The 24,028-nt window shown below is 41.9% G+C and overlaps 12 non-coding genes across 12 annotated transcripts; all 12 read right to left on the reverse strand.

Annotated features, from left to right (window-relative positions):
* Positions 1–3,965: 3,965 nt before the first annotated feature.
* trnaa-cgc lies at positions 3,966–4,037 on the reverse strand. Its single transcript has one exon. It is a non-coding gene; the product is annotated as a tRNA-Ala (tRNA).
* A 1,497-nt stretch (positions 4,038–5,534) lies between these two features.
* On the reverse strand, positions 5,535–5,606 carry trnat-ugu. Its single transcript has one exon. It is a non-coding gene; the product is annotated as a tRNA-Thr (tRNA).
* A 391-nt stretch (positions 5,607–5,997) lies between these two features.
* trnaa-cgc lies at positions 5,998–6,069 on the reverse strand. Its single transcript has one exon. It is a non-coding gene; the product is annotated as a tRNA-Ala (tRNA).
* Positions 6,070–7,572: 1,503 nt separating this feature from the next.
* trnat-ugu lies at positions 7,573–7,644 on the reverse strand. Its single transcript has one exon. It is a non-coding gene; the product is annotated as a tRNA-Thr (tRNA).
* Positions 7,645–9,597: 1,953 nt separating this feature from the next.
* On the reverse strand, positions 9,598–9,669 carry trnat-ugu. Its single transcript has one exon. It is a non-coding gene; the product is annotated as a tRNA-Thr (tRNA).
* Positions 9,670–11,622: 1,953 nt separating this feature from the next.
* trnat-ugu lies at positions 11,623–11,694 on the reverse strand. The gene has a single exon. It is a non-coding gene; the product is annotated as a tRNA-Thr (tRNA).
* A 1,953-nt stretch (positions 11,695–13,647) lies between these two features.
* trnat-ugu lies at positions 13,648–13,719 on the reverse strand. The gene has a single exon. It is a non-coding gene; the product is annotated as a tRNA-Thr (tRNA).
* A 391-nt stretch (positions 13,720–14,110) lies between these two features.
* Positions 14,111–14,182, reverse strand: trnaa-cgc. Its single transcript has one exon. It is a non-coding gene; the product is annotated as a tRNA-Ala (tRNA).
* A 1,503-nt stretch (positions 14,183–15,685) lies between these two features.
* On the reverse strand, positions 15,686–15,757 carry trnat-ugu. Its single transcript has one exon. It is a non-coding gene; the product is annotated as a tRNA-Thr (tRNA).
* A 391-nt stretch (positions 15,758–16,148) lies between these two features.
* trnaa-ugc lies at positions 16,149–16,220 on the reverse strand. Its single transcript has one exon. It is a non-coding gene; the product is annotated as a tRNA-Ala (tRNA).
* Positions 16,221–22,936: 6,716 nt separating this feature from the next.
* Positions 22,937–23,008, reverse strand: trnat-ugu. The gene has a single exon. It is a non-coding gene; the product is annotated as a tRNA-Thr (tRNA).
* A 391-nt stretch (positions 23,009–23,399) lies between these two features.
* trnaa-cgc lies at positions 23,400–23,471 on the reverse strand. Its single transcript has one exon. It is a non-coding gene; the product is annotated as a tRNA-Ala (tRNA).
* Between the last annotated feature and the right edge of the window lie 557 nt (positions 23,472–24,028).

Raw genomic sequence — 24,028 nt, forward strand, 5'->3', positions numbered from 1 at the left:
GAAAGTAGTAGTTGTGTAATGTGAATTTGGCACACAAATAAACTCAGTGGAGAACCTTGGGATTGAACCAAGGACCTCATGCATAAATAGCATGCACTCCCCCTCTGAGCTTCCATCCCATTTTATTTGCAGGTAAAATGCAATATTAATACAATGTACTTTTTATATACACCACTCCATTGAAACTACAATGAAATGATAGCAGCAATTCTTAACTTCTTGATCCTACTTGAGACGCAGACGTCTCAAGTAGGCAACTGGAAATGCAAATGCGCTACGCTAAATGCTAAATGTACTTGTTAAAACTCAAACGTTCATTAAAATACACATGCAGGGTATTGAATTAAAGCTACACTCGTTGCGAATCTAGCCAACAAGTCAGATTTGTAAAATGCTTTTCGGCAAAAGCATGAGAAGCTATTATCTGATAGCATGCAACACCCCAATATACCTGAAGGGGACGTAAACAAAAGAATTAGCGTAGCCGGCGCTACACAAAAACGCAGAAATAAAATATAAAACATTCATTACCTTTGATGATATTCTTTGTTGGCACTCCTATATGTTCCATAAACATCACAAATTGGTATTTTTCCCGATTAAATCCATCCATGTATGCCCAAAATATCCATTTGTATAGCCTGTCTGGTTCAGGAAAAAAGCTCTCTTCCAACACGCAACTCATTTTTTAAAATTATATAAGTTGCCTATATTCTTTGACAAAACACTTCAACCTACTTTTGTAACCCAACTTTAGGTATTTGTAAACGTTAATAAGCGATCAAATTGATCACTGGGCGATCTGTATTCAATAGCAGCTACTCAAGAAAACAATGTCCATTTTTCAATCTTCCAAAATCGATTGTTGTAGGCTGGATGGAATGACGGATCTATTGGTCATGTCTCAAAGGATTTTTGTCAATGAAAATGACGTTTTTGGCGACATCGTGTGGAAGCTGTAGGAATTGCATCCATATTTAATTTGGTGTCCTTTAAACAATACATGAAAGTGGCGCATGGATACTTTTTTCAGATTTCAGTGAGCAGTTTTTCTTGCGCTTTTCGATGAAACACACGCTCAGGTAGACTGGTAGACTGAAGAGGTTAACCCTCCCGTTGTCCTCCTATTATGCCTAGCACACAGTGTCCCCCCCGGGTCACCCTGTCCCGTCTTGGCTAAAGGCCCAGTGGGCACAAGTTTGACAGTATGCGTGTGAACAGCCTTTGCAGATGTATTTCTTACACCTGCAGCACGCGGTGTAGGTCTTGGCGTCCTTCTTGGGTGGGCAGAGCTGACACCTCTTCCTCTTACTCGCCACCGGCGGGGCGGCTGGGGCGGCGGCGGCCGGGCCAGCGGCTTGCTCCCGGGCTGGCGGACGAGCCTCGGCGGTGGCACTCTGTAGGACTTTGACAAGTGCGGACGCGGCTTGGGTGCGGGGGAGCCGCTGCCTTCTTTGTATCAAGGGCTTCACGAGTGCCTTTCCGAGCTGCTCCAGGAACACCCTCCTCTTGTTCCGCTTCCCAGGCATCCAGTCGGGCTTGATCTCTCGCCATATGACAAAGGCGTTGTAGGAGGACACGTCGAGGATGTTGTGGAAGATGACCAGGGGTCATACTACTGCGGATTGCTACTACTGCCCATTGCTACTACTGCCCACGCTACTAGTGCTACCTCTCTATGCTACACGCACATACACAGATACATAGACGGTACCTCTGAACGGGACCAGTTGTTCGTCCACCGTCAGGTCGGGCCCCGGGTTGTAGAGGGCCGGCAGCCGCTCCTCCCACAGGTCCCATACCTCTCTTATGGCCGCCAGTCTGTCGGTGGCGAGTCTGGCGGGTCTCGACTGGCGGTCGTCGAATCGCAGCAGCCTCGAGTACTTGTGAAACACCTTGAGCGGCATGGTGGCGCGGAACACGGTCCTGCCGCTCTCGGCGTCCCACAGGCTGGCCGCGGCCTCGCCTCGGGACCTGTAGACGCCGGCTAGGATCAGCAGCCCTACGTAGGCGCGCAGGTCGGTGGAGTCCATGGGTCGCCAGCCGTCGCCGTATTTTCTCACCCCCTGCAGATTTGTCATGTCCACAATGATCCTTTCTATCGCCGGTGTGACAAACAGCCGGAAGGCGGACTCGATGTCGAGCGCTCGCGACGCGGCGTAGGCCGTGGGGCCCGGCGTCACGACGGAGCCGGGGCGGCGGATGGCGCGGGGCCGGTCCGGGCCGCGATAGGCCACGGAGGACCATTTGATTTTGCCGTTCTTTGACAGCAACGTCTCCCTTTGGGCTCGGGCGGCTGCCGCCGCGTCCTCTCTGTCTCGCTCTGGCTCTCTGGCTGTGTCTCGCTCTCGGGCAGCGGCCGTGTCTCCCTCTCGCTCTCCCTCTCGCTCTTCCTCCGAAGAGGAGCACGACCGTGAGGCCGAGTCGTCGTCGTCGTCGTAGTCGTCCGCATCACGCTCGGGGTTGTATTCCTCACCGTCTTCATCTTCCGAAACGTCCTCCTCTTCGGATTCCATGTAGTCTTCCTCGTCTTCTTGGTCGACACTGGAGGATATCTGTTCCAGGACCTGAGCCGCGCTCAAACAAGGACTGCGAGGCGTCGTAGGCGGAGGGCTCGCGCTCGGCGGGGTCGTATTCCTCCTCATCATCGTCCTCATCATAGTCCTCATCTTCTTCTGCTTCTTCTTCTTCCTTCTTCTTCTCCTTCTTCTTCCTGACAATATTAGTAGCCTCTGTACGGCCGGCTTACAGTCGTAGGCGGAGGGCTCACGCTCGGCGGGGTCGTATTCCTCCTCGTCGTTGTCCTCGTCTTCTTCTTCTTCTTCTTCTTCCTTCTTCTTCTTCCTGACAATATTAGTAGCCTCTCTACGGCGGCCTTACAGTGGCCACGTGAATAGGACGAGGCACGCGAACGGACGAGGCACGCGAGCGGTCGGCCCTGTCTGCTCCTTCGGACCCTTCGGCCCGTCCGGTACGCTTGGCAGGCCTCCCCGTGTGATTGCAACGAGGTCTTGCACTGAGTTCTTGTGGACAAGTGGTGCCAGGGTCACTCTGACCCGGCCCAGACACAGGGGAACAACTTGTAACACAGGGCCAGGGTTACTCTGACCCAGACCAGACAGTGGTAGGAGGGTTACAACATAAACCTTGCTAACGCTGCCGGGGTCACTCTGACCCACACAGACAGGGGGGGAATCAACTCGTAACGCTGGCCGGGGTCACTATGACCCGGCCCAGACAGGGGTAGGGTATTGTAACAACAACCATACCCAAAAGGCACAATTTCCACAACCAAAGGAAGACAGTGTAGCAGGGGGGCGTTTTTAGAATCAATACCCAAACTCACACGGGGCCCAAGGGCCCGCGGGGGGCGGCCTGTCACTTCGCACATAGGGCCCTTGCCCGGAATGTGGCGGGTGTCAATTCTGGGGCAGGACCTTTGACTAGTGTCCACCAGATGGTAGTGTTGGGTCACAATGACCCAGACCAGACAGTGGTAGGAGGGTTACAACATACACCTTGATAAGGCTGCCAGGGTCACACTGACCCGGGGAATCAACTCGTAACTTTGCCCGGGGTCACTCTGACGTCACTATGATCCCGCCCACACAGGGGGGGAGGGTTACAACATACACCTTGCTGTTTGACTAGTATCCACCAGGTGGTAGTGCTGGGTCACTATGACCCGGCCCAGACAGGGGTAGGAGGGTTACAACATACACCTTGCTAAGGCTGCCCGGGGTCACTCTGACCCACACAGACACGGGGGATCAACTCGTAACCCTGCCCGGGGTCACTCTGACCCGCCGAGACAACACGAGGGTTAATACAAGTATGGACAGTCATCGAACCCATGAACTTCAGTTTTTGAAAATTATGCAATTGAAGTTGGCAACCACTTCTGTTTCCTGCTGAGAATTTCAACATTCTGGAAAGTAGGAGATGGGCCATGGCAAAGGTTTCAATGGAGAAGCTGGGGATTGAACCCAGGACCTCATACATGCGAAGCATGCGCTCTACCACTGAGCTACATCCCCTTTCTGGGAAAAAGATAAATGTTTCTTGTTTTTTTAAATTTCACCTTTATATAACCAGGTAAGCTAGTTGAGAACAAGTTTTCATTTACAACTGCGACCTAGCCAAGATAAAGGAAAGCAGCGCAACACAAACAACAACACAGAGTTACAGATGGAATAATAAAGAGTACAGTCAATAACACAATAGAAGAAAAAAAAGAAAGTCTATATACAGTGCGTGCAAATGGAGGTAGGGCAATAAATAGGCCATAGTAGCGAAGTAATTACAATTTGGCAAATGAACACTGGAGTGATAGATGAGCAAATGATGATGTGCAAGTAGAAATACTGGTGTGCAAAGAGCAGAATGTAAATTAAAACAATATGGGGATGAGGTAGGTAGATTGGGTGGGCTATTTACAGATGGGCTATGTACAGCTGCAGCGATCAGTTAGCTGCTCAGATAGCCGATGTTTAAAGTCAGCAGTGTTGCCAACACCTCAGTAAGGAAAGTAGCTATTGGCTGTCCTAAAAGTCGCTAGAAGTTGCTAAAACATGTCATCACCTAATTTGCAGAATTGGCAATGTGCATGTAAATGTGAAGGACACTGTAGGAGTGAGGAATAACATTGTGGGAGAGACAAAAAGTGAGTAAAAAACTCCCTAAATATGTTTGGAACTACAAATGAACTTTCTTCTGTCGATCCTTGTTTTTTTATGATACAATTCCAACCCTCGTCCTTTACCCGGCTGGCTTGAGACCGGCAAAAGTGAACCAAAAGAGACATACTGGCGGAGCGGAGCTACTTAGTTTTTCATGACCTTTTTATTTTATTCTTTGTTTTTTGTTTTTCAGTTTAGTTTTCTTAATTTGTTTTGGTTTTTAACCTTATGGTCCACTTAGGAGCCTAAAACATTTGACATTTTTAACCTTAACATTTAGAAAAAAGAAATGGTATACAATCGACATAAGCAATCTAAATGGACCAAAAAGAGACAATAGAAAAAAATGGCAATGGCAATGTGAGAAAATTACGGTAACTAGTCTGGCTCTAAATCAGGTTAATTGTGTTTTTTTTTTTGTGTAAGCCAGGGCGGGATCAGCCAGCGGCAGCTTCCCGCATGTGCGATTCATTTGCAGTCTGGACGCAATTGACCTTTTCTTTACACTGTTCTAATGAAAGTACATTTTCATAATATCAGCTAGCTTCCATAAACGTCAAACAAGGAATGAACCCACGTGCTTCAGTTTACAAAAACAGATGACTTAGCACATCTATTTCCTTATTAAAATGTCAACATTCTGGAAAGTGGGAGTTGTGCAAATGCTAATTTAACAACTAAATATACTCATCAGAGAAGTTGTGGATTAACTTCAGACCACATACACTTCAAGTATTAGCTCTACCGTAGAGACACATCCCCTTACAATATATTAGCAGGGTTGCCATATTGAGACAACTTGCCTTTTCTTCAAATTCCTCCAGTTAAAGAACTGGTACCAGCTAATTTTCAGTAAGGCACAAATGGGATTTGAACCCATGATCTTCGGTTTACAAGACCGACGCCTTGCCACTTGGCCACCATGCCAATCTATGCTGCAAAATATTTATCAACATTCTGGAAAGTAGTAGTTGTGTAATGTGAATTTGGCACACAAATAAACTCAGTGGAGAACCTTGGGATTGAACCAAGGACCTCATGCATAAATAGCATGCACTCCCCCTCTGAGCTTCCATCCCATTTTATTTGCAGGTAAAATGCAATATTAATACAATGTACTTTTTATATACACCACTCCATTGAATCTACAATGAAATGATAGCAGCAATTCTTAATACAAGTATGGACAGTCATCGAACCCATGAACTTCAGTTTTTGAAAATGATGCAATTGAAGTTGGCAACCATACCACTTCTGTGTCCTGCTGAGAATTTCAACATTCTGGAAAGTAGGAGATGGGCCATTGCAAAGGTTTCAATGGAGAAGCTGGGGATTGAACCCAGGACCTCATACATGCGATGCATGCGCTCTACCACTGAGCTACATCCCCTTTCTGGGAAAAATAAAACTGTTTCTTGTTTTTTTAAATTTCACCTTTATATAACCAGGTAAGCTAGTTGAGAACAAGTTTTCATTTACAACTGTGACCTAGCCAAGATAAAGGAAAGCAGCGCAACACAAACAACAACACAGAGTTACAGATGGAATAATAAAGAGTACAGTCAATAACACAATAGAAGAAAAAAAAGAAAGTCTATATACAGTGCGTGCAAATGGAGGTAGGGCAATAAATAGGCCATAGTAGCGAAGTAATTACAATTTAGCAAATGAACACTGGAGTGATAGATGAGCAAATGATGATGTGCAAGTAGAAATACTGGTGTGCAAAGAGCAGAATGTAAATTAAAACAATATGGGGATGAGGTAGGTAGATTGGGTGGGCTATTTACAGATGGGCTATGTACAGCTGCAGCGATCAGTTAGCTGCTCATAGCCAATGTTTAAAGTCAGCAGTGTTGCCAACACCTCAGTAAGGAAAGTAGCTATTGGCTGTCCTAAAAGTCGCTAGAAGTTGCTAAAACATGTCATCACCTAATTTGCAGAATTGGCAATGTGCATGTAAATGTGAAGGACACTGTAGGAGTGAGGAATAACATTGTGGGAGAGACAAAAAGTGAGTAAAAAACTCCCTAAATATGTTTGGAACTACAAATGAAGTTTCTTCTGTCGATCCTTGTTTTTTTATGATACAATTCCAACCCTCGTCCTTTACCCGGCTGGCTTGAGACCGGCAAAAGTGAACCAAAAGAGACACACTGGCGGAGCGGAGCTACTTAGTTTTTCATGACCTTTTTATTTTATTCTTTGTTTTTAGTTTTTCAGTTTAGTTTTCTTAATTTGTTTTGGTTTTTAACCTTATGGTCCACTTAGGAGCCTAAAACATTTGACATTTTTAACCTTAACATTTAGAAAAAAGAAATGGTATACAATCGACATTAGCAATCTAAATGGACCAAAAAGAGACAATAGAAAAAAATGGCAATGGCAATGTGAGAAAATTACGGTAACTAGTCTGGCTCTAAATCAGGTTAATTGTGTTGTTTTTTTTTGTGTAAGCCAGGGCGGGATCAGCCAGCGGCAGCTTCCCGCATGTGCGATTCATTTGCAGTCTGGACGCAATTGACCTTTTCTTTACACTGTTCTAATGAAAGTACATTTTCATAATATCAGCTAGCTTCCATAAACGTCAAACAAGGATTGAACCCACGTGCTTCAGTTTACAAAAACAGATGACTTAGCACATCTATTTCCTTATTAAAATGTCAACATTCTGGAAAGTGGGAGTTGTGCAAATGCTAATTTAACAACTAAATATACTCATCAGAGAAGTTGTGGATTAACTTCAGACCACATACACTTCAAGTATTAGCTCTACCGTAGAGACGCATCCCCTTACAATATATTAGCAGGGTTGCCATATTGAGACAACTTCCCTTTTCTTCAAATTCCTCCAGTTAAAGAACCTCTCCATGGTACCAGCTAATTTTCAGTAAGGCACAGATGGGATTTGAACCCATGATCTTTGGTTTACAAGACCGACGCCTTGCCACTTGGCCACCATGCCAATCTATGCTGCAAAATATTTATCAACATTCTGGAAAGTAGTAGTTGTGTAATGTGAATTTGGCACACAAATAAACTCAGTGGAGAACCTTGGGATTGAACCAAGGACCTCATGCATAAATAGCATGCACTCCCCTTCTGAGCTTCCATCCCATTTTATTTGCAGGTAAAATGCAATATTAATACAATGTACTTTTTATATACACCACTCCATTGAATCTACAATGAAATGATAGCAGCAATTCTTAATACAAGTATGGACAGTCATCCATGAACTTCAGTTTTTGAAAATGATGCAATTGAAGTTGGCAACCATACCACTTCTGTTTCCTGCTGAGAATTTCAACATTCTGGAAAGTAGGAGATGGGCCATTGCAAAGGTTTCAATGGAGAAGCTGGGGATTGAACCCAGGACCTCATACATGCACTCTACCACTGAGCTACATCCCTTTCTGGGAAAAAGATAAATGTTTCTTGTTTTTTAAAATTTCACCTTTATATAACCAGGTAAGCTAGTTGAGAACAAGTTTTCATTTACAACTGCGACCTAGCCAAGATAAAGGAAAGCAGCGCAACACAAACAACAACACAGAGTTACAGATGGAATAATAAAGAGTACAGTCAATAACACAATAGAAGAAAAAAAAGAAAGTCTATATACAGTGCGTGCAAATGGAGGTAGGGCAATAAATAGGCCATAGTAGCGAAGTAATTACAATTTAGCAAATGAACACTGGAGTGATAGATGAGCAAATGATGATGTGCAAGTAGAAATACTGGTGTGCAAAGAGCAGAATGTAAATTAAAACAATATGGGGATGAGGTAGGTAGATTGGGTGGGCTATTTACAGATGGGCTATGTACAGCTGCAGCGATCAGTTAGCTGCTCAGATAGCCGATGTTTAAAGTCAGCAGTGTTGCCAACACCTCAGTAAGGAAAGTAGCTATTGGCTGTCCTAAAAGTCGCTAGAAGTTTCTAAAACATGTCATCACCTAATTTGCAGAATTGGCAATGTGCATGTAAATGTGAAGGTCACTGTAGGAGTGAGGAATAACATTGTGGGAGAGACAAAAAGTGAGTAAAAAACTCCCTAAATATGTTTGGAACTACAAATGAACTTTCTTCTGTCGATCCTTGTTTTTTTATGATACAATTCCAACCCTCGTCCTTTACCCGGCTGGCTTGCGACCGGCAAAAGTGAACCAAAAGAGACATACTGGCGGAGCGGAGCTACTTAGTTTTTCATGACCTTTTTATTTTATTCTTTGTTTTTAGTTTTTCAGTTTAGTTTTCTTAATTTGTTTTGGTTTTTAACCTTATGGTCCACTTAGGAGCCTAAAACATTTGACATTTTTAACCTTAACATTTAGAAAAAAGAAATGGTATACAATCGACATTAGCAATCTAAATGGACCAAAAAGAGACAATAGAAAAAAATGGCAATGGCAATGTGAGAAAATTACGGTAACTAGTCTGGCTCTAAATCAGGTTAATTGTGTTTTTTTTTTTTGTGTAAGCCAGGGCGGGATCAGCCAGCGGCAGCTTCCCGCATGTGCGATTCATTTGCAGTCTGGACGCAATTGACCTTTTCTTTACACTGTTCTAATGAAAGTACATTTTCATAATATCAGCTAGCTTCCATAAACGTCAAACAAGGATTGAACCCACGTGCTTCAGTTTACAAAAACAGATGACTTAGCACATCTATTTCCTTATTAAAATGTCAACATTCTGGAAAGTGGGAGTTGTGCAAATGCTAATTTAACAACTAAATATACTCATCAGAGAAGTTGTGGATTAACTTCAGACCACATACACTTCAAGTATTAGCTCTACCGTAGAGACGCATCCCCTTACAATATATTAGCAGGGTTGCCATATTGAGACAACTTCCCTTTTCTTCAAATTCCTCCAGTTAAAGAACCTCTCCATGGTACCAGCTAATTTTCAGTAAGGCACAGATGGGATTTGAACCCATGATCTTCGGTTTACAAGACCGACGCCTTGCCACTTGGCCACCATGCCAATCTATGCTGCAAAATATTTATCAACATTCTGGAAAGTAGTAGTTGTGTAATGTGAATTTGGCACACAAATAAACTCAGTGGAGAACCTTGGGATTGAACCAAGGACCTCATGCATAAATAGCATGCACTCCCCTTCTGAGCTTCCATCCCATTTTATTTGCAGGTAAAATGCAATATTAATACAATGTACTTTTTATATACACCACTCCATTGAATCTACAATGAAATGATAGCAGCAATTCTTAATACAAGTATGGACAGTCATCCATGAACTTCAGTTTTTGAAAATGATGCAATTGAAGTTGGCAACCATACCACTTCTGTTTCCTGCTGAGAATTTCAACATTCTGGAAAGTAGGAGATGGGCCATTGCAAAGGTTTCAATGGAGAAGCTGGGGATTGAACCCAGGACCTCATACATGCACTCTACCACTGAGCTACATCCCTTTCTGGGAAAAAGATAAATGTTTCTTGTTTTTTAAAATTTCACCTTTATATAACCAGGTAAGCTAGTTGAGAACAAGTTTTCATTTACAACTGCGACCTAGCCAAGATAAAGGAAAGCAGCGCAACACAAACAACAACACAGAGTTACAGATGGAATAATAAAGAGTACAGTCAATAACACAATAGAAGAAAAAAAAGAAAGTCTATATACAGTGCGTGCAAATGGAGGTAGGGCAATAAATAGGCCATAGTAGCGAAGTAATTACAATTTAGCAAATGAACACTGGAGTGATAGATGAGCAAATGATGATGTGCAAGTAGAAATACTGGTGTGCAAAGAGCAGAATGTAAATTAAAACAATATGGGGATGAGGTAGGTAGATTGGGTGGGCTATTTACAGATGGGCTATGTACAGCTGCAGCGATCAGTTAGCTGCTCAGATAGCCGATGTTTAAAGTCAGCAGTGTTGCCAACACCTCAGTAAGGAAAGTAGCTATTGGCTGTCCTAAAAGTCGCTAGAAGTTTCTAAAACATGTCATCACCTAATTTGCAGAATTGGCAATGTGCATGTAAATGTGAAGGTCACTGTAGGAGTGAGGAATAACATTGTGGGAGAGACAAAAAGTGAGTAAAAAACTCCCTAAATATGTTTGGAACTACAAATGAACTTTCTTCTGTCGATCCTTGTTTTTTTATGATACAATTCCAACCCTCGTCCTTTACCCGGCTGGCTTGAGACCGGCAAAAGTGAACCAAAAGAGACATACTGGCGGAGCGGAGCTACTTAGTTTTTCATGACCTTTTTATTTTATTCTTTGTTTTTAGTTTTTCAGTTTAGTTTTCTTAATTTGTTTTGGTTTTTAACCTTATGGTCCACTTAGGAGCCTAAAACATTTGACATTTTTAACCTTAACATTTAGAAAAAAGAAATGGTATACAATCGACATTAGCAATCTAAATGGACCAAAAAGAGACAATAGAAAAAAATGGCAATGGCAATGTGAGAAAATTACGGTAACTAGTCTGGCTCTAAATCAGGTTAATTGTGTTTTTTTTTTTTGTGTAAGCCAGGGCGGGATCAGCCAGCGGCAGCTTCCCGCATGTGCGATTCATTTGCAGTCTGGACGCAATTGACCTTTTCTTTACACTGTTCTAATGAAAGTACATTTTCATAATATCAGCTAGCTTCCATAAACGTCAAACAAGGATTGAACCCACGTGCTTCAGTTTACAAAAACAGATGACTTAGCACATCTATTTCCTTATTAAAATGTCAACATTCTGGAAAGTGGGAGTTGTGCAAATGCTAATTTAACAACTAAATATACTCATCAGAGAAGTTGTGGATTAACTTCAGACCACATACACTTCAAGTATTAGCTCTACCGTAGAGACGCATCCCCTTACAATATATTAGCAGGGTTGCCATATTGAGACAACTTCCCTTTTCTTCAAATTCCTCCAGTTAAAGAACCTCTCCATGGTACCAGCTAATTTTCAGTAAGGCACAGATGGGATTTGAACCCATGATCTTTGGTTTACAAGACCGACGCCTTGCCACTTGGCCACCATGCCAATCTATGCTGCAAAATATTTATCAACATTCTGGAAAGTAGTAGTTGTGTAATGTGAATTTGGCACACAAATAAACTCAGTGGAGAACCTTGGGATTGAACCAAGGACCTCATGCATAAATAGCATGCACTCCCCTTCTGAGCTTCCATCCCATTTTATTTGCAGGTAAAATGCAATATTAATACAATGTACTTTTTATATACACCACTCCATTGAATCTACAATGAAATGATAGCAGCAATTCTTAATACAAGTATGGACAGTCATCCATGAACTTCAGTTTTTGAAAATGATGCAATTGAAGTTGGCAACCATACCACTTCTGTTTCCTGCTGAGAATTTCAACATTCTGGAAAGTAGGAGATGGGCCATTGCAAAGGTTTCAATGGAGAAGCTGGGGATTGAACCCAGGACCTCATACATGCACTCTACCACTGAGCTACATCCCTTTCTGGGAAAAAGATAAATGTTTCTTGTTTTTTAAAATTTCACCTTTATATAACCAGGTAAGCTAGTTGAGAACAAGTTTTCATTTACAACTGCGACCTAGCCAAGATAAAGGAAAGCAGCGCAACACAAACAACAACACAGAGTTACAGATGGAATAATAAAGAGTACAGTCAATAACACAATAGAAGAAAAAAAAGAAAGTCTATATACAGTGCGTGCAAATGGAGGTAGGGCAATAAATAGGCCATAGTAGCGAAGTAATTACAATTTAGCAAATGAACACTGGAGTGATAGATGAGCAAATGATGATGTGCAAGTAGAAATACTGGTGTGCAAAGAGCAGAATGTAAATTAAAACAATATGGGGATGAGGTAGGTAGATTGGGTGGGCTATTTACAGATGGGCTATGTACAGCTGCAGCGATCAGTTAGCTGCTCAGATAGCCGATGTTTAAAGTCAGCAGTGTTGCCAACACCTCAGTAAGGAAAGTAGCTATTGGCTGTCCTAAAAGTCGCTAGAAGTTTCTAAAACATGTCATCACCTAATTTGCAGAATTGGCAATGTGCATGTAAATGTGAAGGTCACTGTAGGAGTGAGGAATAACATTGTGGGAGAGACAAAAAGTGAGTAAAAAACTCCCTAAATATGTTTGGAACTACAAATGAACTTTCTTCTGTCGATCCTTGTTTTTTTATGATACAATTCCAACCCTCGTCCTTTACCCGGCTGGCTTGAGACCGGCAAAAGTGAACCAAAAGAGACATACTGGCGGAGCGGAGCTACTTAGTTTTTCATGACCTTTTTATTTTATTCTTTGTTTTTAGTTTTTCAGTTTAGTTTTCTTAATTTGTTTTGGTTTTTAACCTTATGGTCCACTTAGGAGCCTAAAACATTTGACATTTTTAACCTTAACATTTAGAAAAAAGAAATGGTATACAATCGACATTAGCAATCTAAATGGACCAAAAAGAGACAATAGAAAAAAATGGCAATGGCAATGTGAGAAAATTACGGTAACTAGTCTGGCTCTAAATCAGGTTAATTGTGTTTTTTTTTTTTGTGTAAGCCAGGGCGGGATCAGCCAGCGGCAGCTTCCCGCATGTGCGATTCATTTGCAGTCTGGACACAATTGACCTTTTCTTTACACTGTTCTAATGAAAGTACATTTTCATAATATCAGCTAGCTTCCATAAACGTCAAACAAGGATTGAACCCACGTGCTTCAGTTTACAAAAACAGATGACTTAGCACATCTATTTCCTTATTAAAATGTCAACATTCTGGAAAGTGGGAGTTGTGCAAATGCTAATTTAACAACTAAATATACTCATCAGAGAAGTTGTGGATTAACTTCAGACCACATACACTTCAAGTATTAGCTCTACCGTAGAGACACATCCCCTTACAATATATTAGCAGGGTTGCCATATTGAGACAACTTGCCTTTTCTTCAAATTCCTCCAGTTAAAGAACCTCTCCAAGGTACCAGCTAATTTTCAGCAAGGCACAGATGGGATTTGAACCCATGATCTTCGGTTTACAACACCGACGCCTTGCCACTTGGCCACCATGCCAATCTATGCTGCAATATATTTATCAACATTCTGGAAAGTAGTAGTTGTGTAATGTGAATTTGGCACACAAATAAACTCAGTGGAGAACCTTGGGATTGAACCAAGGACCTCATTCATAAATAGCATGCACTCCCCCTCTGAGCTTCCATCCCATTTTATTTGCAGGTAAAATGCAATATTAATACAATGTACTTGTTATATACACCACTCCATTGAATCTACAATGAAATGATAGCAGCAATTCTTAATACAAGTATGGACAGTCATCGAACCCATGAACTTCAGTTTTTGAAAATGATGCAATTGAAGTTGGCAACCATACCACTTCTGTTTCCTGCTGAGAATTTCAACATTCCGGAAAGTAGGAGATGGGCCATTGCAAAGGTTTCAATGGAGAAGCTGGGGATTGAACCCAGGACCTCATACATGCAAAGCATGCGCTCTACCGCTGAGCTACATCCCCTTTCTGTGATAAAGAGAAATGTTTCTTGTTTTTTTTTAATTTCACCTTTATATAACCAGGTAAGCTAGTTGAGAACAAGTTTTCATTTACAACTGCGACCTAGCCAAGATAAAGGAAAGCAGCGCAACACAAACAACAACACAGAGTTACAGATGGAATAATAAAGAGTACAGTCAATAACACAATAGAAGAAAAAAAAGAAAGTCTATATACAGTGCGTGCAAATGGAGGTAGGGCAATAAATAGGCCATAGTAGCGAAGTAATTACAATTTAGCAAATGAACACTGGAGTGATAGATGAGCAAATGATGATGTGCAAGTAGAAATACTGGTGTGCAAAGAGCAGAATGTAAATTAAAACAATATGGGGATGAGGTAGGTAGATTGGGTGGGCTATTTACAGATGGGCTATGTACAGCTGCAGCGATCAGTTAGCTGCTCAGATAGCCGATGTTTAAAGTCAGCAGTGTTGCCAACACCTCAGTAAGGAAAGTAGCTATTGGCTGTCCTAAAAGTCGCTAGAAGTTTCTAAAACATGTCATCACCTAATTTGCAGAATTGGCAATGTGCATGTAAATGTGAAGGACACTGTAGGAGTGAGGAATAACATTGTGGGAGAGACAAAAAGTGAGTAAAAAACTCCCTAAATATGTTTGGAACTACAAATGAACTTTCTTCTGTCGATCCTTGTTTTTTTATGATACAATTCCAACCCTCGTCCTTTACCCGGCTGGCTTGAGACCGGCAAAAGTGAACCAAAAGAGACATACTGGCGGAGCGGAGCTACTTAGTTTTTCATGACCTTTTTATTTTATTCTTTGTTTTTAGTTTTTCAGTTTAGTTTTCTTAATTTGTTTTGGTTTTTAACCTTATGGTCCACTTAGGAGCCTAAAACATTTGACATTTTTAACCTTAACATTTAGAAAAAAGAAATGGTATACAATCGACATTAGCAATCTAAATGGACCAAAAAGAGACAATAGAAAAAAATGGCAATGGCAATGTGAGAAAATTACGGTAACTAGTCTGGCTCTAAATCAGGTTAATTGTGTTTTTTTTTTTTGTGTAAGCCAGGGCGGGATCAGCCAGCGGCAGCTTCCCGCATGTGCGATTCATTTGCAGTCTGGACGCAATTGACCTTTTCTTTACACTGTTCTAATGAAAGTACATTTTCATAATATCAGCTAGCTTCCATAAACGTCAAACAAGGATTGAACCCACGTGCTTCAGTTTACAAAAACAGATGACTTAGCACATCTATTTCCTTATTAAAATGTCAACATTCTGGAAAGTGGGAGTTGTGCAAATGCTAAACTAACTAAATATACTCATCAGAGAAGTTGTGGATTAACTTCAGACCACATACACTTCAAGTATTAGCTCTACCGTAGAGACACATCCCCTTACAATATATTAGCAGGGTTGCCATATTGAGACAACTTGCCTTTTCTTCAAATTCCTCCAGTTAAAGAACCTCTCCATGGTACCAGCTAATTTTCAGTAAGGCACAGATGGGATTTGAACCCATGATCTTCGGTTTACAAGACCGACGCCTTGCCACTTGGCCACCATGCCAATCTATGCTGCAATATATTTATCAACATTCTGGAAAGTAGTAGTTGTGTAATGTGAATTTGGCACACAAATAAACTCAGTGGAGAACCTTGGGATTGAACCAAGGACCTCATTCATAAATAGCATGCACTCCCCCTCTGAGCTTCCATCCCATTTTATTTGCAGGTAAAATGCAATATTAATACAATGTACTTGTTATATACACCACTCCATTGAATCTACAATGAAATGATAGCAGCAATTCTTAATACAAGTATGGACAGTCATCGAACCCATGAACTTCAGTTTTTGAAAATGATGCAATTGAAGTTGGCAACCATACCACTTCTGTTTCCTGCTGAGAATTTCAACATTCCGGAAAGTAGGAGATGGGCCATTGCAATGGTTTCAATGGAGAAGCTGGGGATTGAACCCAGGACCTCATACATGCAAAGCATGCACTCTACCGCTGAGCTACATCCCCTTTCTGGGAAAAAGAGAAATGTTTCTTGTTTTTTTTTATTTCACCTTTATATAACCAGGTAAGCTAGTTGAGAACAAGTTTTCATTTACAACTGCGACCTAGCCAAGATAAAGGAAAGCAGCGCAACACAAACAACAACACAGAGTTACAGATGGAATAATAAAGAGTACAGTCAATAACACAATAGAAGAAAAAAAAGAAAGTCTATATACAGTGCGTGCAAATGGAGGTAGGGCAATAAATAGGCCATAGTAGCGAAGTAATTACAATTTAGCAAATGAACACTGGAGTGATAGATGAGCAAATGATGATGTGCAAGTAGAAATACTGGTGTGCAAAGAGCAGAATGTAAATTAAAACAATATGGGGATGAGGTAGGTAGATTGGGTGGGCTATTTACAGATGGGCTATGTCCAGCTGCAGCGATCAGTTAGCTGCTCAGATAGCCGATGTTTAAAGTCAGCAGTGTTGCCAACACCTCAGTAAGGAAAGTAGCTATTGGCTGTCCTAAAAGTCGCTAGAAGTTTCTAAAACATGTCATCACCTAATTTGCAGAATTGGCAATGTGCATGTAAATGTGAAGGACACTGTAGGAGTGAGGAATAACATTGTGGGAGAGACAAAAAGTGAGTAAAAAACTCCCTAAATATGTTTGGAACTACAAATGAACTTTCTTCTGTCGATCCTTGTTTTTTTATGATACAATTCCAACCCTCGTCCTTTACCCGGCTGGCTTGAGACCGGCAAAAGTGAACCAAAAGAGACATACTGGCGGAGCGGAGCTACTTAGTTTTTCATGACCTTTTTATTTTATTCTTTGTTTTTAGTTTTTCAGTTTAGTTTTCTTAATTTGTTTTGGTTTTTAACCTTATGGTCCACTTAGGAGCCTAAAACATTTGACATTTTTAACCTTAACATTTAGAAAAAAGAAATGGTATACAATCGACATTAGCAATCTAAATGGACCAAAAAGAGACAATAGAAAAAAATGGCAATGGCAATGTGAGAAAATTACGGTAACTAGTCTGGCTCTAAATCAGGTTAATTGTGTTTTTTTTTTTTGTGTAAGCCAGGGCGGGATCAGCCAGCGGCAGCTTCCCGCATGTGCGATTCATTTGCAGTCTGGACGTGTTAGTGTTCAAATACTGGAGAGTTGAGACCAAATCACGGACGCTGGACAGAGTGGATTTCAGTTGTAACGAAAGACAGTTTTAATGAGTCAGAGATATCTTGTCCCGCAGTTTTACGTGCACGGACCTAGTTCACATAACTCGGCAAGGAGCCAGGTGAAAAAGAGGCCTATACAATGGTTACATACATTTTTATACATAGAATAAAGTAGGTGGAGTCTTGTCGTTTCGGTCTTCTTGACTGGTCGGAGGGTTGGAGGCGGGCCTTGCTCTAGCCAGAGCGGGCCCCATTGGTGCACAGCAAAAGTTCTTTGCTCTTGGGACCGGCCAGTTAGAGGGAGATGAGATGTGTGTTTATATAAGGAAGAGGGGGTCAGTCTTATGGCTGGGTGTATGTGTTCTTACTACGGAATGTCTTTGTTTATATGAGCTATGTGTATGAATATTTATATAACAAATCCCCCTCTTCACGTCTATTAGACGTGAAAACTATAGCAGAAAGGTGGCGGTTGCAATCGTGGGTATACATGAGGTGGTGCTCCTAACCTTGTCTGGTTTGCATGGTGGGTCTGTAGGTGTAGTGCTACGTTTGGGACGGGAGTGATTGGAGGGAGTGATATCAGGAAAGGAGTTAGGGACATGTGTAGGGGTTGGTGTATGTGATGTGGCAGGGTGAAGTAGTTGTTCAATTAACCATGTGAAAGTCCTAGGGTTACTTCAAATATCAGTATGAATATCACAAATAAGGGACCAGATATCCCCAGCCTCACCCAGAGAGGGAGAAATTTCCCTCTAACTGGGCGAGGTTCCCTTCTCAGGGGAGGCGGAGTTTGATGCCGCATCACCTGAGGAAGGAGTGTCTTCATTTGGAATCGAATTTAGGCCGCTCAAATCAGCTCTGACTTCAGTCAGTGTTCTAGAAGGAATTGGGGCTGGGGTGCAATGTGTAAGGCGGTGCCAAGGTATGCCTGATTTACCTTTGACCTGGACTGAGTGTGAAGTAACCTCCTTCACTTCGTACGGTCCAGTCCACCTGGGTTCCAGCCACTTTCTCTTGTGGACTGTAACCCTCACCCCGTCACCAACCTTTACCTTCAGTAGTGGCGTGTCCCCCGGCAGCTCCCCCTCCTGGACCTTGTGAACCTGGGTAGAGAGTGCTGCAGAGAGAACCGTCAGTTTTTTCACATAATTAGACATTACAATTTGTTGTACATCAAGGGCGGGCATATGACCTCCCTCCCTTGGTGGACCATGCATGACTCTACCAGTCATTATCCCATGAGGCACATACTTTAGCTATCTTAGCTTTTGCTTTTGGTTTGACGTTCCACCAGATTTTGGGATTGGGGCCTGTACACAGATCCAAATCTGTGGGTTATGCCAAATCTTTCTTCCACCTGTCTCAGGTGTTTGTTAAATGTAAGCCATTTGTCAAATTTGATTTGTCTTGGGATGCCATACCTGGGTATTAGTTTGGTTTGTAGCCACTTAAAGACTGACCTAGCATCCTCCCCTTTTGTTAGTATTGCCTCTACCCATTTGGAGAACCTATCTACTATGACTAGGAGATAGAGTTTGCCTTTAGATAAATTTTCGGGGCCCATGTCGGTGTAGTCTATACTAATATCCTGAAACCATGCATTAGGTATTACGTATGAGCCCATTGGTGTTTGATATGGTTTCTTTGGGTTGTGTCTGTCACAACCATTGCATTCGTCACAAAATAAATCATCGTCATAAAATAAGTCAGTCATATTTTTTATGTGAGGGTGCCACCAGATGTGCGAGGCCTTTTTGGAGGGTCTTTAGTTTGCCTTCGTGTGTGGGGCCATGTGTTTCTCATAAAAGTTCTGGGTCCATCAGTGTGGCCTGCTTCATGGGCATGGGCTGAGTCTGTATAGATATTCAGTCTTTCCTTTTCCTCTGATGAGGACCTGCGTCAATCCGATGATTTCAGCTAATTTGGCCGATGCTGGTTGAGGGATGATGGCTGATTGAAGGGTGACATCACGAGGTGAGCTGTTTTTTCAATAGCTTTTGCTACTGCAGCAACGTATCTGGAGCATGTTGACTGTCCTACCTCAATGTGGTCAAGTTTGAAGAGTAGTACATCAAGACCCTTCTCTCCCCCTCTTGTTTCTGGAATAGGACGGATGAGGTGAATCCTTCCCTTCCAGAAACATCCAAATGGAACTTGTTCTTGTAGTCAGGTGCCGTCAGAGCTGCTGCCGCTGATAGATCTGTTTTCAGGAGTGCTATGGCTGTTGATGCTTCAGCCGTCCAGGCCAGGGGTGCATGGAGGTTCCTTGATCGTAGGATGACCGGTGCTGCCACCCCCTCTGGGCCACACCCAATGGTACAACACCTGATAGGTGGGGTCAGGTGCATCATGTCTTCGTCCCAGTCTGCAGTGTAGAGGCAGTCATCAGTTTCTGTTGCATTGAGTGTGCAATGGATCTCAGCTTGGGGAGTCTTATATGGGTGCAGAGTGTAGATTTGAGCTTTCAGTTGGTTGAACTTAAACTGGATGTGAGGGGTGGCAGGCTCTGTGGGTAGGCATTTTAGCCAGTACACTTCTTGGGCTTCAGACAGTGTGGTCATCGGCAGGAGTGGCATCCTCATCATTCTTACTGGGTGATCAGGTGTTGAAGTGGGAGGGTTGGTTGTAATCTTGCTGCTCCTGCTGCATGTGTCTAGGAGAGGGTCCTCTTCCTCTTCCTGGTGCCCCTCCACGTCCTCTTCCTCTTTCTCTCCATTGCTGTTGCTGCGGGGAGAGTGGTTTCGTGCAATATCTGGCATAGTGACCGGGAATTCCTCAGTTATACCACTGGTAGTTTCCCCCTCTGTATGGTCCAGTGTAGGGGCCTCGTTGAGCCCGTTGCCGTTGCAGGATATACCGCTGTGGGGGAGGGTAATGGGGTGGTGGGGCTGCCTGCTGTTGGATCATCTGAGAGACAGTCTGTGCCACGATCTGAGTGTTATCTGGCTGCTCCCCTTGGTCTTGAGTTTCTACTGCAATCATTTGTTTGGGCGTGATGGCTGCAGACATTTTATCTAAGTCGTCTGATAATGTGTATAATGCGTTATTTAGGTATATTCAATCCTTACTATGTGGTGTTTATTTCTATCGTTGTATGCTTAGCCTGTCCCTGGTCGAGACAAAGGGGGTTATCAGTATGTGACGCCCGCCACGTGTGTATTTCACCGGTATTTTATTTGAATTTGTTCAGCGATTCGTTTAGGTATTTTCTATAAATGATTCTGCGATTTCCTTTTGGAACAATATATCAGTGAATATATGCGGTTCTATAACAATTTTCAGAGTAATTCTAGCTCTTTAGGAAATATAGATAGAATAGAAAAACCCAAAAATCAGTGTGTAGCTTTTAGCGTCTGTCAAACAAAGTCTGTACTAAGCTCGGCGGCTTATTTAAATACTTTCTAGAAACAATTCAGTAAGTTCCTTTATGAACTTATATCAGTAAATTCCAGCGATTCTATAGCAATTGTCAGAATAATTTTAAACTTTAGGCAATATCAACAGGAATGAAAAAAAACGAAAATCAGTATTCCATTCGATACTAAGGTGGCTTTGTCTACCAGCACGTGTGCATAATAGCCCAGTTACGTATCCCAACCTACTCCGCGACAAACGTTTCTTTCAATTTAATTTCCCCCATCTCCAAATCATGGAATGTCAACTCTGGTTCATATTATGTTTATTGTTTGATGTGCAATAGCCACCTCATTCCCGATCTCTGTCTTGTGGAACGCCAAACTTACATATCCTGCATCTACTCGACTACACCTCTTACAAAACCTATTAAATAATACACAGCTTTTTTAATAGGGCATTTTTCATGCAGATTCATTCAATCCAACCACACCTCCACAAGACCTATTCGATGTTATGTGTATCAACAGGAGATTTTACTTGCAGATCCGGTTCATCCATAATTCAACTATAACCCCACCTCCACAAGACTATATTCGATAGTATAGAACGTATCAAAAATAGGACATTTTTACTTGCAGATTCGGTTCATCTATAACCACACCTCCACAAGACCTTACTTGCAGATTCGGTTCATCTATAACCACACCTCCACAAGACCTTACTTGCAGATTCGGTTCATCTATAACCACACCTCCACAAGACCTTACTTGCAGATTCGGTTCATCTATAATTCATTCATTCGTATGAAATTCTCATTGAATTTCCAACATCCATAATTGTGTCCATTACGTGTTAAAACACAGCCACTATTTAACGTCACCTCTATACACAACCCAATACATATATAATTAGGACAGTTTTCTATGCAGATTTCAGAACAAATAGGGTCCCTGGAGGAATTTAACACATTGGTCAATCACAATTCACACATTCCTATTAAAATAACTGAGTATAGGCCCATTAATAAGAATATATATATATATATTTTTTTACAAAACAAGATATCTTTAATCAATGTCTTAGGTTCTTATGTAAAAAATTTGGGCACCGATTCATACTCACGCCCAGTACTTTCTGATCAAAATTTGGTTTAGGCTATAATACAATATGCAGATTTCGATATAACGGGCTCTGCTCACCTTTATATAGAGCGCTCCGATCAGATTTCCTGAGGCAAGATGAATGGCTGGGGAAGTCACTCTTCCGTCTGATTTTTTAGCCGTGATCAGTCTCGTCCTCTCACACTAACTTATAATAGATCGAATTCAAGAACAACCAAACTCTGCTACCAATTCTGTTAGTGTTCAAATACTGGAGAGTTGAGACCAAATCACGGACGCTGGACAGAGTGGATTTCAGTTGTAACGAAAGACAGTTTTAATGAGTCAGAGATATCTTGTCCCGCAGTTTTACGTGCACGGACCTAGTTCACATAACTCGGCAAGGAGCCAGGTGAAAAAGAGGCCTATACAATGGTTACATACATTTTTATACATAGAATAAAGTAGGTGGAGTCTTGTCGTTTCGGTCTTCTTGACTGGTCGGAGGGTTGGAGGCGGGCCTTGCTCTAGCCAGAGCGGGCCCCATTGGTGCACAGCAAAAGTTCTTTGCTCTTGGGACCGGCCAGTTAGAGGGAGATGAGATGTGTGTTTATATAAGGAAGAGGGGGTCAGTCTTATGGCTGGGTGTATGTGTTCTTACTACGGAATGTCTTTGTTTATATGAGCTATGTGTATGAATATTTATATAACAGACGCAATTGACCTTTTCTTTACACTGTTCTAATGAAAGTACATTTTCATAATATCAGCTAGCTTCCATAAACGTCAAACAAGGATTGAACCCACGTGCTTCAGTTTACAAAAACAGATGACTTAGCACATCTATTTCCTTATTAAAATGTCAACATTCTGGAAAGTGGGAGTTGTGCAAATGCTAAACTAACTAAATATACTCATCAGAGAAGTTGTGGATTAACTTCAGACCACATACACTTCAAGTATTAGCTCTACCGTAGAGACACATCCCCTTACAATATATTAGCAGGGTTGCCATATTGAGACAACTTGCCTTTTCTTCAAATTCCTCCAGTTAAAGAACCTCTCCATGGTACCAGCTAATTTTCAGTAAGGCACAGATGGGATTTGAACCCATGATCTTCGGTTTACAAGACCGACGCCTTGCCACTTGGCCACCATGCCAATCTATGCTGCAATATATTTATCAACATTCTGGAAAGTAGTAGTTGTGTAATGTGAATTTGGCACACAAATAAACTCAGTGGAGAACCTTGGGATTGAACCAAGGACCTCATTCATAAATAGCATGCACTCCCCCTCTGAGCTTCCATCCCATTTTATTTGCAGGTAAAATGCAATATTAATACAATGTACTTGTTATATACACCACTCCATTGAATCTACAATGAAATGATAGCAGCAATTCTTAATACAAGTATGGACAGTCATCGAACCCATGAACTTCAGTTTTTGAAAATGATGCAATTGAAGTTGGCAAGCATACCACTTCTGTTTCCTGCTGAGAATTTCAACATTCCGGAAAGTAGGAGATGGGCCATTGCAAAGGTTTCAATGGAGAAGCTGGGGATTGAACCCAGGACCTCATACATGCAAAGCATGCACTCTACCGCTGAGCTACATCCCCTTTCTGGGAAAAAGAGAAATGTTTCTTGTTTTTTTTTATTTCACCTTTATATAACCAGGTAAGCTAGTTGAGAACAAGTTTTCATTTACAACTGCGACCTAGCCAAGATAAAGGAAAGCAGCGCAACACAAACAACAACACAGAGTTACAGATGGAATAATAAAGAGTACAGTCAATAACACAATAGAAGAAAAAAAAGAAAGTCTATATACAGTGCGTGCAAATGGAGGTAGGGCAATAAATAGGCCATAGTAGCGAAGTAATTACAATTTAGCAAATGAACACTGGAGTGATAGATGAGCAAATGATGATGTGCAAGTAGAAATACTGGTGTGCAAAGAGCAGAATGTAAATTAAAACAATATGGGGATGAGGTAGGTAGATTGGGTGGGCTATTTACAGATGGGCTATGTCCAGCTGCAGCGATCAGTTAGCTGCTCAGATAGCCGATGTTTAAAGTCAGCAGTGTTGCCAACACCTCAGTAAGGAAAGTAGCTATTGGCTGTCCTAAAAGTCGCTAGAAGTTTCTAAAACATGTCATCACCTAATTTGCAGAA

This window comes from Oncorhynchus mykiss, unplaced genomic scaffold (genome assembly GCF_013265735.2).
Source record: "Oncorhynchus mykiss isolate Arlee unplaced genomic scaffold, USDA_OmykA_1.1 un_scaffold_156, whole genome shotgun sequence".
Lineage (NCBI taxonomy): Eukaryota > Metazoa > Chordata > Actinopteri > Salmoniformes > Salmonidae > Oncorhynchus > Oncorhynchus mykiss.